At 43.6% G+C, this 10,637-nt stretch overlaps 1 pseudogene; it reads right to left on the bottom strand.

Annotated features, from left to right (window-relative positions):
- Positions 1 to 4,347: 4,347 nt before the first annotated feature.
- On the bottom strand, positions 4,348 to 5,322 carry LOC142442254 (kelch-like protein 7 pseudogene; annotated as a pseudogene).
- Positions 5,323 to 10,637: the final 5,315 nt, after the last annotated feature.

The following is a 10,637-nucleotide window of genomic DNA, read 5'->3' as shown; positions in this document are numbered from 1 at the left end:
AGGAAATAATAAGATTTACTATGCCGGGAACAACACAATGAAGAGAAGGGGATGGCATTCATTGTCAGAAAGGATCTTGCTAAACCCATCATGAAATACAGTACTGTCTGTGATAAGATCATATCCACCTTCAAGGAAATCCAACCAATACAACTATTATCAAACAGTACTTGAAAAATGCATTTGCTGTAAACTATAACATACAAACAAGTGAGGTATAACACTAATAATTAAAATTATATTTTATTTGCTCCTTCCTCCCCACTTTCTGCTGCTGAGATTTCAATTCCATTATTATGCATCCTACATGCAATAGGTCTGATTTTACATATTTCTTATACATTAATCTTGCATTCCTTTGTCATAAAAATTGATAAATTCAAACAGTGCAATGGAGAAGCATCCCCAGACCACAACAAGAAACCAGCCCTGAAACCATGCATCTGCACCTACTCCTGGGGTGTGTCCTATGATCTGTAGCTTCTGAGCGTCCCCTGCAGCCCAGGTCTCTCCCAGCAGGGAGTTTGTGACACCCGCCCCCCTCCCTCTTTTCTCACAGAGTATACTTGATGGTCTTGCCTTCCATTTTCCAACCTTCTATTTGCCAATAAACTATGTTTTTGTCATTGTCTCTGGAGGTGGTTAATCGAACCTTCATGGAGTCTGCATAGTTCTCAGTACAGAGACGGAAGTATTTACACAGAGAGCTAAGGAAAGGCTACATACCAAGGTATTTCTTAACCTCCTCCCTAGAGGGGCTGACTTAATTTCACATTATTATAATGATAATTTCACAGCAAGTTTTTTTCTTTGATTTTCATCTCTAGCTTCATAACTGGTAAATAAAGAGAAGATTCAACTAAATATTCCGAGTCCCTGCCTCAGCGAGTACAGCTGCCCTCCCCTCAGGTGACCTGACGCTCTCAGGATGTGGATTTCTACAGTGTGTGTCTCACACAGGAAGAGGTGGCAGTGTCCTCGGAGTTCAGGCTGCCAATCTGTAGATAAGCTGTGCTCAATGACGCATTCGAGGAGATGTCTTCTAGCCCTGTGCAAAGCCCCGGACATATGTTGACATCCCAGGGTGGGTGTTGATCCAGCCCATCCACTAAAGGCCTTTTCCTGGTGCTTATCACACCCGATTCATACCGTAGCTGGAGAAGGTGTATCCGGAAGTCCTGCAGGACACCTTCACCTACTCTCCTGGCTTCTGCACCTCGGCCTCAGCCTGCACTAACTGCATCTGGGCATGCGCACCTGTGAGGAAGTAAACCAGGTGAGGGCTCTGGAGCTGCCACAGTCTTCTCTCCAGCCTCATCCATGTCTTATCTTACCCAGGGCGGCTGCCAATAGGAAAATAACGCTCCACAGTCACTCCTTGATGCATGCACTTTGGTGTTAGTGGTTTAGGTACAACCTAAGTGGCAATGTCCTTGCTTACTGCTATATATGGGTGATGGCTTCAGCTTTCAACACTATAGGGCACTTGTACATGCACATAATTCACATTCATGAATGCATTTCTGGTCTGCATCAGGTATAAATAAGAGGAAACCTGGAGAACATGGCAGAGCCACACACCAGGATAGCTTCGCTGATCATCTCAAATGTGGTCTGGAATCCTGATGGCAAGTGGTAGATACATCTCATGAACTCATGATGTGGCTGGACAGCTGCTCATGACTGGTACAGATGTATCCACTTATACTCGACCCCTATAATTTCACTGACTTCATGGATGAGATCTGACAAAATCAGCTTCTCATGGACTAATACTGACCAATCAAGGGGCCATTCCTCTGTGTCTGTGATGATGTATAGTGATGTTTCACTGACTCACTGGGGTGGGTGTGGGGGGAGTCTTACTCATTTTACTATATCATCTTCGCTATTACTACTTATGGAATGAGTGTGTTTTCATAAATAGTCAGCTATATCTTCCATGAACTTATATTTTCTTACTCAGTTAAAATAACGTATACCAAAATATTATTTTAATGGGCGTAGTTTGCTTACTTCCTCTTTTCACATAAAAACCAGCACACAAACGTAACATAAGAAAAATTGAAAACAACCAATTGAATAATACAAAAGTATGTAAATTATTAAGAAAACATTCACAATCAAGCAATACAATCTTTGAAATATAAGGAAATATTACTTTATCTCCATAAGTCTGACAGTATTCAGATTAGGAGCACCAGGAAGAAACATGTGGTTAATATCTTATAGGGAGAATCCAGACTGCATCATATTTGAGAATGACGTGTTGTTTTGTATATGTACTGTCCATTTTGACTAAAGGTCACCCTTTATAGAGACTGGAACTGCCCCATAGGGATCTCTAAACTGTAATCATTTTGGACACAGATTGTCAGTTTTATTGTGCAAGGGACCAGCTGGTGGGTGGTACCTGCTCACCTTTCAAACAGCATCCACGATCTTGAACTTTGTGTCACCAGGGATTGCTACCTCATCACTTACAAATATGTAGAGAAACACAGTTTACAAAAACGTTTAATTGGCATGTATAAGGTTTAACTGTAAGCAAGGGTTTTTCCATCTCAATCCTATCACCCACCTAATCTGGGTTGAGAGCAGTAACCTCTATTAACAGGAAATTAACCTCTATTAAGCAGGAAATAAAGGGAGAACATGCTTTCTGTGATGTTCATAAAGATGACTTCATTATTTTCGTTTCTTTTTTTTTTAGTATTACACCTTTCTTTCATTTATATTCATGCTTATGCAAAATGAACCACATAATATATTTCAACATATGAAAACTGTCTTGTCTATCACACTATTAATTATAAAAGTTTATAAGCGAACATTCTATTGAAAAAACAGAATTGTTGGTCCTAGTTAGAATATGAAAATGAAAGTACCATTGCCATGTTCACACTCTAAATCCAACATTCATTATAGAATGCATAATAAATAGAAAGTGTAGACAAGAGTCTTAAATGACTTCAGGGTATGTAATAAAATTCCCAGAAAAGGATAAAGGCATGGGTCTTAAACAGAATTGGAAGTTGTCTCATATGTGAATGTCAGTAGGTTGAGAAATACCCAGCTCAATGTAATCAATAGAAGAAATATATCCCAAACATCTGTACATATGGTAAGAGGGAAAATAAATTTAAAAACTAGGTCTTCTACATAAACATCTATCAAGAGTGTGCCAGGCCTAAGACTGGCTTGCCATTTTCTCAAACTACAGTGTGCACAAAGGACCACGGAACCCATCGCCTACATTATGCAGAGATATCAAACCAAAAGAGGAATTCCCACTTAAAATGAGGAGCACAAGAAATAGTCTATCATCTCTAGAGGAGAATTTTCCAATTAGAACACCATTGGCAATGCTGAACCTGCCTTGAAATCCACACCAGTTAATATAATTTCTGCGCAACATACCCGCCTTCTCCTTCCCTCAGGATCATAGTCTTCCAAAAGTTGTGGGAAAAAAAAGGAAAACTTTTTAATTACATTTCTCAGTGAACTATTTGAAACTCAATTATCCTACTCTCATAGATGAAAAGTTCTCTCTTCCCTGGCCTCCTCAGAATGGTGTGATTTACCTTTAAAATAGAGAGCCAAGAGGTCATTTCCTGGCAATATTCAGAAAAAGATTAAGATTTTCTATTCTGTCATTTTTCATCCGCAAATTAATACACACTTTCCTCCTGTCATCATTTATATACAAGGAATATATAGAGATAATAGTGTATAAGTTTATTAGCTCAAAAAAAGTAGATTGGCTTAATTCTGGATAATTACATGTTACTACTGAAAATGTTCTCTGAAGATCAATTTAATAATAATAATAAGCCACCATTCCTGGCAGGTATAGGCCACCTATGGGTGGGTCTCATTGATTAATAGCTAATATCATTCCAACATTTCTCAAAAATGCCAAGTACAAGAATTTAAAAATAATTACTAAACAATCCTGTATAATAAGTAGTTTACTTACATCAGACTATAAGCTAATGTTCACTTTGGTTCAGGCAAGATAAATGATTTCTAACAAAAGCTGCCTCTGCAATCATTATATTAGAAATAATTATTATGAAAAATATATAGATAGGTCCTAGTAAATGCCAAAATATTTCCAAGACAAAGTTTTATAACAAAAATAAGGGAGGGGTTGGCGCATTTAATATAAATTCTAAATACATATTGTGATGGAATTCTAATAATGCTGGCTTTAGGGAATAACATACTTTATTGAATGAGACTTTTTGGAAAATGAGGGATCAATTCTTCAGTTATTTAAACTGTTCTACTTGAAGACAAAAAACGCGTGGTTAAATATACAAAATAGTTATCAAACAGCTCATTTTAAAGAGCAAAACACGCATCAAATGAGATTTCTGCAGTTATATACTCACTGCAGGATCGTGTAGAATATGCATCTTTTTCTAACTTTGGGTTAAAGTATCTACAAGACTGTGGTCTTCGAGGCCTTGTTCCATTTGCTTGTTCTTTCCGATCCTCAGGAGACAGTAGATGCTCTCTCATTCCACTCATCACCATCTTAAGGCACTCAGGGTTGTCTTGAATGAGGGGTTCAACTCGGACGGTTTTACATCAGAAATTCTTGGAGATGAGAAGAAATCTGACGTTAGCGAGGACATCCACCAGAAAAGGCTGGCGATTCGGCGCATCATGTCTCAGTCCCCTGAAGGCAGCATCATAAACCTGCTCCTCTGCGCTCACGGTCAGGGATCCTGGTTGAGCAGACGTGTTACTCGCTGAGCATCCAGTTGGAGAAACTCCTCAGTTTTGGAAACGTCAGTGAAATGCTGGTGAATAAAGGCGTCGCAGTGGCTTTCAACTCAGGACAGTCTAGACGCGCTGCTAGAATGCTTAGACCGAGACAGTTTGAAGCATCCACTTGCCCTTTCAAAAAATCAACACACATGTTCTTCACAGGCTGAATCTGTTACTGGTTTGCGGCATCCAACAGAGACTGCACGTTGTTGCTATTCACAGAGATCCTAGCAGTGTAAGCATATTCCACCAGGTGCTCAATAATGTCAGGTCGGCGTCTTTGAGTTCTATGTCAAAGGACTTTGATTCCAGCGTGTCAGTTGTGAACATAACATTAAACACTGGGCTGGATGCAGCCAGGACCACACGATGAGTAGGGATCTCTCTTTCCTGATCTATGAGAGTCACATCACACAAAGTTCTGCGTCTTCGCATGTCATTCATGACCGCCATGGAGCCTGCCAACAATTTCGCTTCTTCCCAAGCAGCAGGTTTTTTCTCGGTTTTTCTCCTGCTGCTCCGCGCCACCCCAGAGGCTGACATCCTGCCTGAGCTCAGCTCAAGTCCAGGGCTCGCTGTGCCTGGTGTGGGCTGCAGTCTGTGGACTGAGTCTTTGCAGCTGCAGTCTTAGCCACAGCTGTGGGCCCTTAGGCGCGGACCGCCTCTTCCTGGTTCCTCCCCGAGAACCTCCCCAGGCGCGCCAGGCCCTGCCCACCCCACCAGGCACCTGTGTTGGTGAAGCCCCAGAAATGGGCGGGACAGAAGCTGCCTTGAGAGGAAGTGAAAGCAGAGACCCTACTCCTCCCTGACCCCGCCAGCTCCTCCCACCCCAGGTCACGCCCAGAAAGGGCCGGAAGTGGCGGTGTCTTATTACCAACTCCAGTTCATAGCAAGGCTCCTACTGTCCATGCTCTGCTCCTGGTGCCAGAGAAGCTCCCACAGCCTGAGAATCTTGTTGCCGGCACTCCCAGGTGGGAGGCTCTGGGCTCGGGATGTGCGAGTGGGCAGAGGCTATTTTAGGGTGCCCCTGCTGCACACAGCAGTCCTGCTGACTAGGGTGCAAGCGCCCTTTCTCTCCACCAGGAGCCCTGCCAGCGCTTCTCTTGGTGAGAGGTGGGCGGGTGTCCCTGAGGCAGGTCCTATTTCCCCGCTTTTGGATTGATTGGGGTTCATGGTGGGAGTCCCTGTTGGAGAAAGGGGATCCCGGCTGGGGTTTTGGGCTTCAGGGTTCCCTGGTTATCTTTGCGGGTCTCCTAACCCCCCTCCCTTGTTTCCTTCCACACAGTGACTACTCCTCCCCGAGACTCCTCCGCCTCCTGAGCTCAAAGGTGAGCCCCGGGGTCTTGTTCTGCTGACCTCCCTGTGGACCCAACCAGAGTCTGTTGTAGGGGCAAGATCTCTTGTTGGTCCGTGACAGAAACGTCCTCCCTGGCTTTAAAATATTGATGGTGGGCTTATTTCTTTATGTTTATATTTTTATCTATATATTACTATGTTTTGTTTTTCCTTCCCACTAAAATTTGTTTCTGTTCGTTATCGTTTCTGTTGGGTCTCACAGTTTGTGAAGCACAGGAGTGGATCCCTACAGATAGGAAATGATGGGAGGGTTTGTAGGGGATGTTCAGTTGGGGTGAGTGGTGGTGGTGTCTGAGTTGGGGAAAGGGAGGGCATTTGGGGGGCAAACAATGAAGGAAGGAGGGAACTGAGCACTAGAACTAATAGTGACAACAGAAGTCATTTAAAGGTGATTTAATCATGGTGGGAAAAAAAGACAATGTTCAATTGATTGTTGTACTCATTGTAAAGTTCTTCTTGAGATGTTTGAATGGTTGAATTGTGGGATATGAGCATTAAGTGCCCAAAAGTATTTAAAAAGAAAAGAAGGTCTCCATCATGAAAACTATCCAACTAAATAAACTATGCATGAGTCAAAAACTAAAGCGAAACAATCAAACCAAACACTAGGTAGTGCCAACGTGTTTGACTTCTTTCTCTGGGACGATAACGGAAGTGGCCCTGAAACGGGCCCTTGGGTTTTGAACGTTGTGAGGCTGAAGGACAATTTACTTGGAGCTAGTGTGGTGGGCAATGGCCTTGGTGCCCTTGGTCACGGCGCACTTGGCCAGCTGTCCAGGTAGTAGCAGGCGCACAGCCGTCTGGATGTCCCAGGCGGTGATGGTCCAGCAGTTTGGAATATGTAGTTGAGATGCCTGGTGGGTGATTTGCACGAAGGTGTCATTGGTCAACGAGTTCATGATGCCCATGACCCTGAACGAGATGCTGGAGTCCGTGTGGACCTACTTGAGCACCTTGTGCACATACACAGAGTAGGTCGCCTCACTCCTTCGCTGGCATTTCTTACTGTGCTTCCTTTGAGCCATAGCTGCAGCCTCCTTGGGGCCCCTCCTCGGGCTGGCAGGGCCTTAGTGGGGTCAGGTGGGTTGTTTGACTGGGACAGTACACCTGGAAAAGGTAACGCAGGTGTCCTAAGGCGAGCTCAGGGAGGACAGAAACTCTTGTGGAGCAGAAGGGCAAAAGTTCGCTTAGTCTTAATTTTCAGTACGAATACAGACCATAAAAGCGGGGCCTAAAGATCCTTCTGACCTTTGGTTTTTAAGGAGGAGGTGTCAGAAAAGTTATCACAGGGACAACTGGCGTGTGGTGGCCAAGCATTCATAGTGACGTCACGTTTTGTTCCTTTGATGTCAGCTCTTTCTATTGCTGTGAAGCAGAATTCACCAAGCACTGGATGATTCACCCTCTAATGGGGAACCTGAGCTGAGTTTAGACCTTCTTGAGACAGATTAGTTTTACCCTAATAGGGATGTGTTGTTACCATGGTAACCCTGCTCAGAAAGAGGAACCGCAGGTTTCCATTGGGTGTTTGTGCTTAGATGAGGAGCCAATGGGGCGAAGCTGCTTTCTCTGGGATTAAGACAGGAAGACTCTTAAACTGCAGGAAGGATAGGACACCTCCAGGGAGCCTCCATTGGGCTTGGATAACCTCCAACCCTGCTGGCCTGGGCTGTGGCTGTCTGTGGATGCGAGTCCCCACTGTGCGCTGGGACCAAAACGGTGGCAGCCCCCTCACCCGCCTGTCACACACCTCATGTTAGTGGTGATCCTGGTGCTAGAACATTGGTAGACAACCTGCTTCTGGTCAGGGTTTCCTATGGAGCAGGGAAGCTCCCTCCCTGCGATCTATTGCTGCCCTAACAGGACCTTCCAGTTGACCTCCCAAGTAGCGACGAGAAAAATAAGTCTCCACTCATTCCCAGTAGAAGGGGTCATGGCTCCTAATGGACGTGCCCACGGCTCATGTACACATCGGAGCATCTCCAGCCGGTTGCCCGAGTGGGACTTCTGGTCGATCTCCCAAGTGGTGGCGAGAAAGATGACTAAGCCTCACCTGATGCCAGTCTATCCACCTTTTGCAGCAGGAGCAGCCTGAGGTCTCAGATGAGGCCAACAGGGACTTTGATAACAGGTTATTTCTCGTCTCCTAGAAAGTATTAGTGAGTGTTCTTCTAAAACTATTGTTATGTGTGAACCCAATAACTTGAACTTAAACAAACAAAAAACAGGGGAAAAATTGTTTATTCATCCTATGTGAATAATCTGCTCTCTAGATGCCAGAATCTTTAATTTTTATTTGTCTTACAATTAGGCTGGAAGGGTCTCGTGAAATTTTATTTTGATTCAATTGCACATAGACCTTCTAAGCAGCCTGAAACCCACTCAGCTATCATTAGTCTCTTGTTCTGCTGGATCCTTTGATCTCCCATCTGACCCCTCAATGTAGAGGCCTATATGATTTACACTTCCCTTGAAAGACAAAATGTCACTTACAACCGATGACGGTGTGCTGTCCTTACACTAGAGCCCACATTCATGAAAATGCTCTGCCGTATGGCATCCTGTGTGGAGCTTAGAGAAGTGCCTTCAGCTCACAGCCAAAAGAATGGTATAATGAGGGGTAGGAAGTCCTCACTGATTTTGTTGTCACATTGTTTGTTCCTTTTTCAACTAAAGAAACCTCTTCCCTCTTTTAATAAGAGAAATAATAACTTTGTAAACACAACTAGCATACTAGCATGTCTTTGTGCATGTCTTGGGTGTTTATTTGTGGTTTCTGAGGATGTTGTCATATTAGCTGTCATGGAGTCAGTTCCATCTCACAGGGCCCGAGTGAACAACAGAACAAAGCACAGCACTCTCCTGTGCCAACCTCACAATTTAGGATGAACCCATTGTTGCAGTCGCGTTGTTAGTCCATTCAATAGAGGGATTCCTATTTTTCACTGCCCCTCTACTTTCCCCAACTTAATGTCCTACTCCAGGGACTGTTCTCTTGATAACTTGTCCAAAGTATATTATACGAACTTTCACCATCTTTACTGCTAAGCAATCCTCTGATATTACTTCTCTGATATTACTTCTGCCAAGACACACTTGCTTTTACTGTGGCTTTCCCTGGTACTTGGAGTATTCTTGGCCAGAACTACAACTCAACCACATTGATTATTCTTCTGCCTGCCTAATTCAGTGCCCATTTTTCACATGCAGAGGAAGCCATTGGCCATAGCATGTTTTGGTCAGGTGAACCCAACCCTCAAGGTAATACCTTTTTTTAAAAATAATTTTATTGGGGGCTCCTACAATAATTCTTATCTCAATCCATATATACATCCATTGTGTCAGGCACATATGTACATTTGTTGCCATCATCATTCTCAAAACGTTTGCTTTCTACTTGAGCCCTTAATATTGGCTGCTCATTTCCCCCCTCCCTCCCTACTCTCCTCTACCTCATGAACCCTTCATAATTCATAAATTATTATTTTGTCATATGTTAGACTGTCCTATGTCTCCCACCGCCCTCTTCTTTGCTGCCCATCCCCCAGGGAGGAGGCTATTCATAGATTCTTGTAATCATTTGCCACTTTCTACCTCACATTCCCTCCACCCTCCAGGCATCGCCACTCTCACCACTGGTCCTGAATGAGTCATCTGTCCTGGATTTCCTGTGTTTCCAGTTGCTATCTGTACCAATGCACATCCTTTGGTCTAGCCAGATTTGTCAGGTAGAATTGGCCTAGACAGATTTGTAAGGTAGATCATGATAGGGGGTGGGGGGAAGCATTTAAGAACTAGAGGAAAGTTATATGTTTCATCGTTGCTACCCTGCATCCTGACTGGCTCATCTCCTCCCCACAACCCTTCAGTAAGGGGGTGTCTTGTTGGCTACTGATGAGCTTTGAGAGTCCCCTCTGCACTCATCCACATTTACAATGATATGATTTTTTGTTCCTTGATGCGTGATACCTGATCCCTTCGACAGCTTGTGGTCACACAGGCTGATGTGTTTCTTCCATGTGGGCTTTGTTGCTTCTAAACTAGGTGGCCACTTGTCTATCTTCGAGCCTTTAAGACCACAGATGCTATATCTTTCGATAGCCGGGCAAGATCAGCTTTCTTCACTTTTGCTTATGCACATGTTTCTCTTCATTGATCATATCAGGAAGGTGTGAACCCACTGATAGGATTTTTAGTTCTTTGATGTCTGATAACTGGTCCCTTTTACACCTCGTGGTCAGACGGGCTGGTATACTTTTTCTATGTGAGCTTTGATGCTTTTCAGCTAGATGGCTACTTGTTTATCTTCAAGCCTTTAAGTCCCCAGATGCTATATCTTTTGACAGTCAGGCATCATTAGCTTTCTTCCTCAAGGTAACATCTTTCCAGCGCTGTAAAGAAGTGTTGTTCAAAAAAAAAAAAAAAAAAAAAGGTGTTGTTCTCCTGATACATCCAATGCAATGTAGCTGTTGATCTCTTGACTGTTACTATCACCATTTGGG

The sequence above is a fragment of the Tenrec ecaudatus genome, chromosome 3, assembly GCF_050624435.1.
Source record: "Tenrec ecaudatus isolate mTenEca1 chromosome 3, mTenEca1.hap1, whole genome shotgun sequence".
In the NCBI taxonomy this organism is placed as follows: domain Eukaryota; kingdom Metazoa; phylum Chordata; class Mammalia; order Afrosoricida; family Tenrecidae; genus Tenrec; species Tenrec ecaudatus.
Note: the sequence above shows the minus strand (reverse complement) of the source record. Positions and strands in the feature narration are given on the sequence as shown.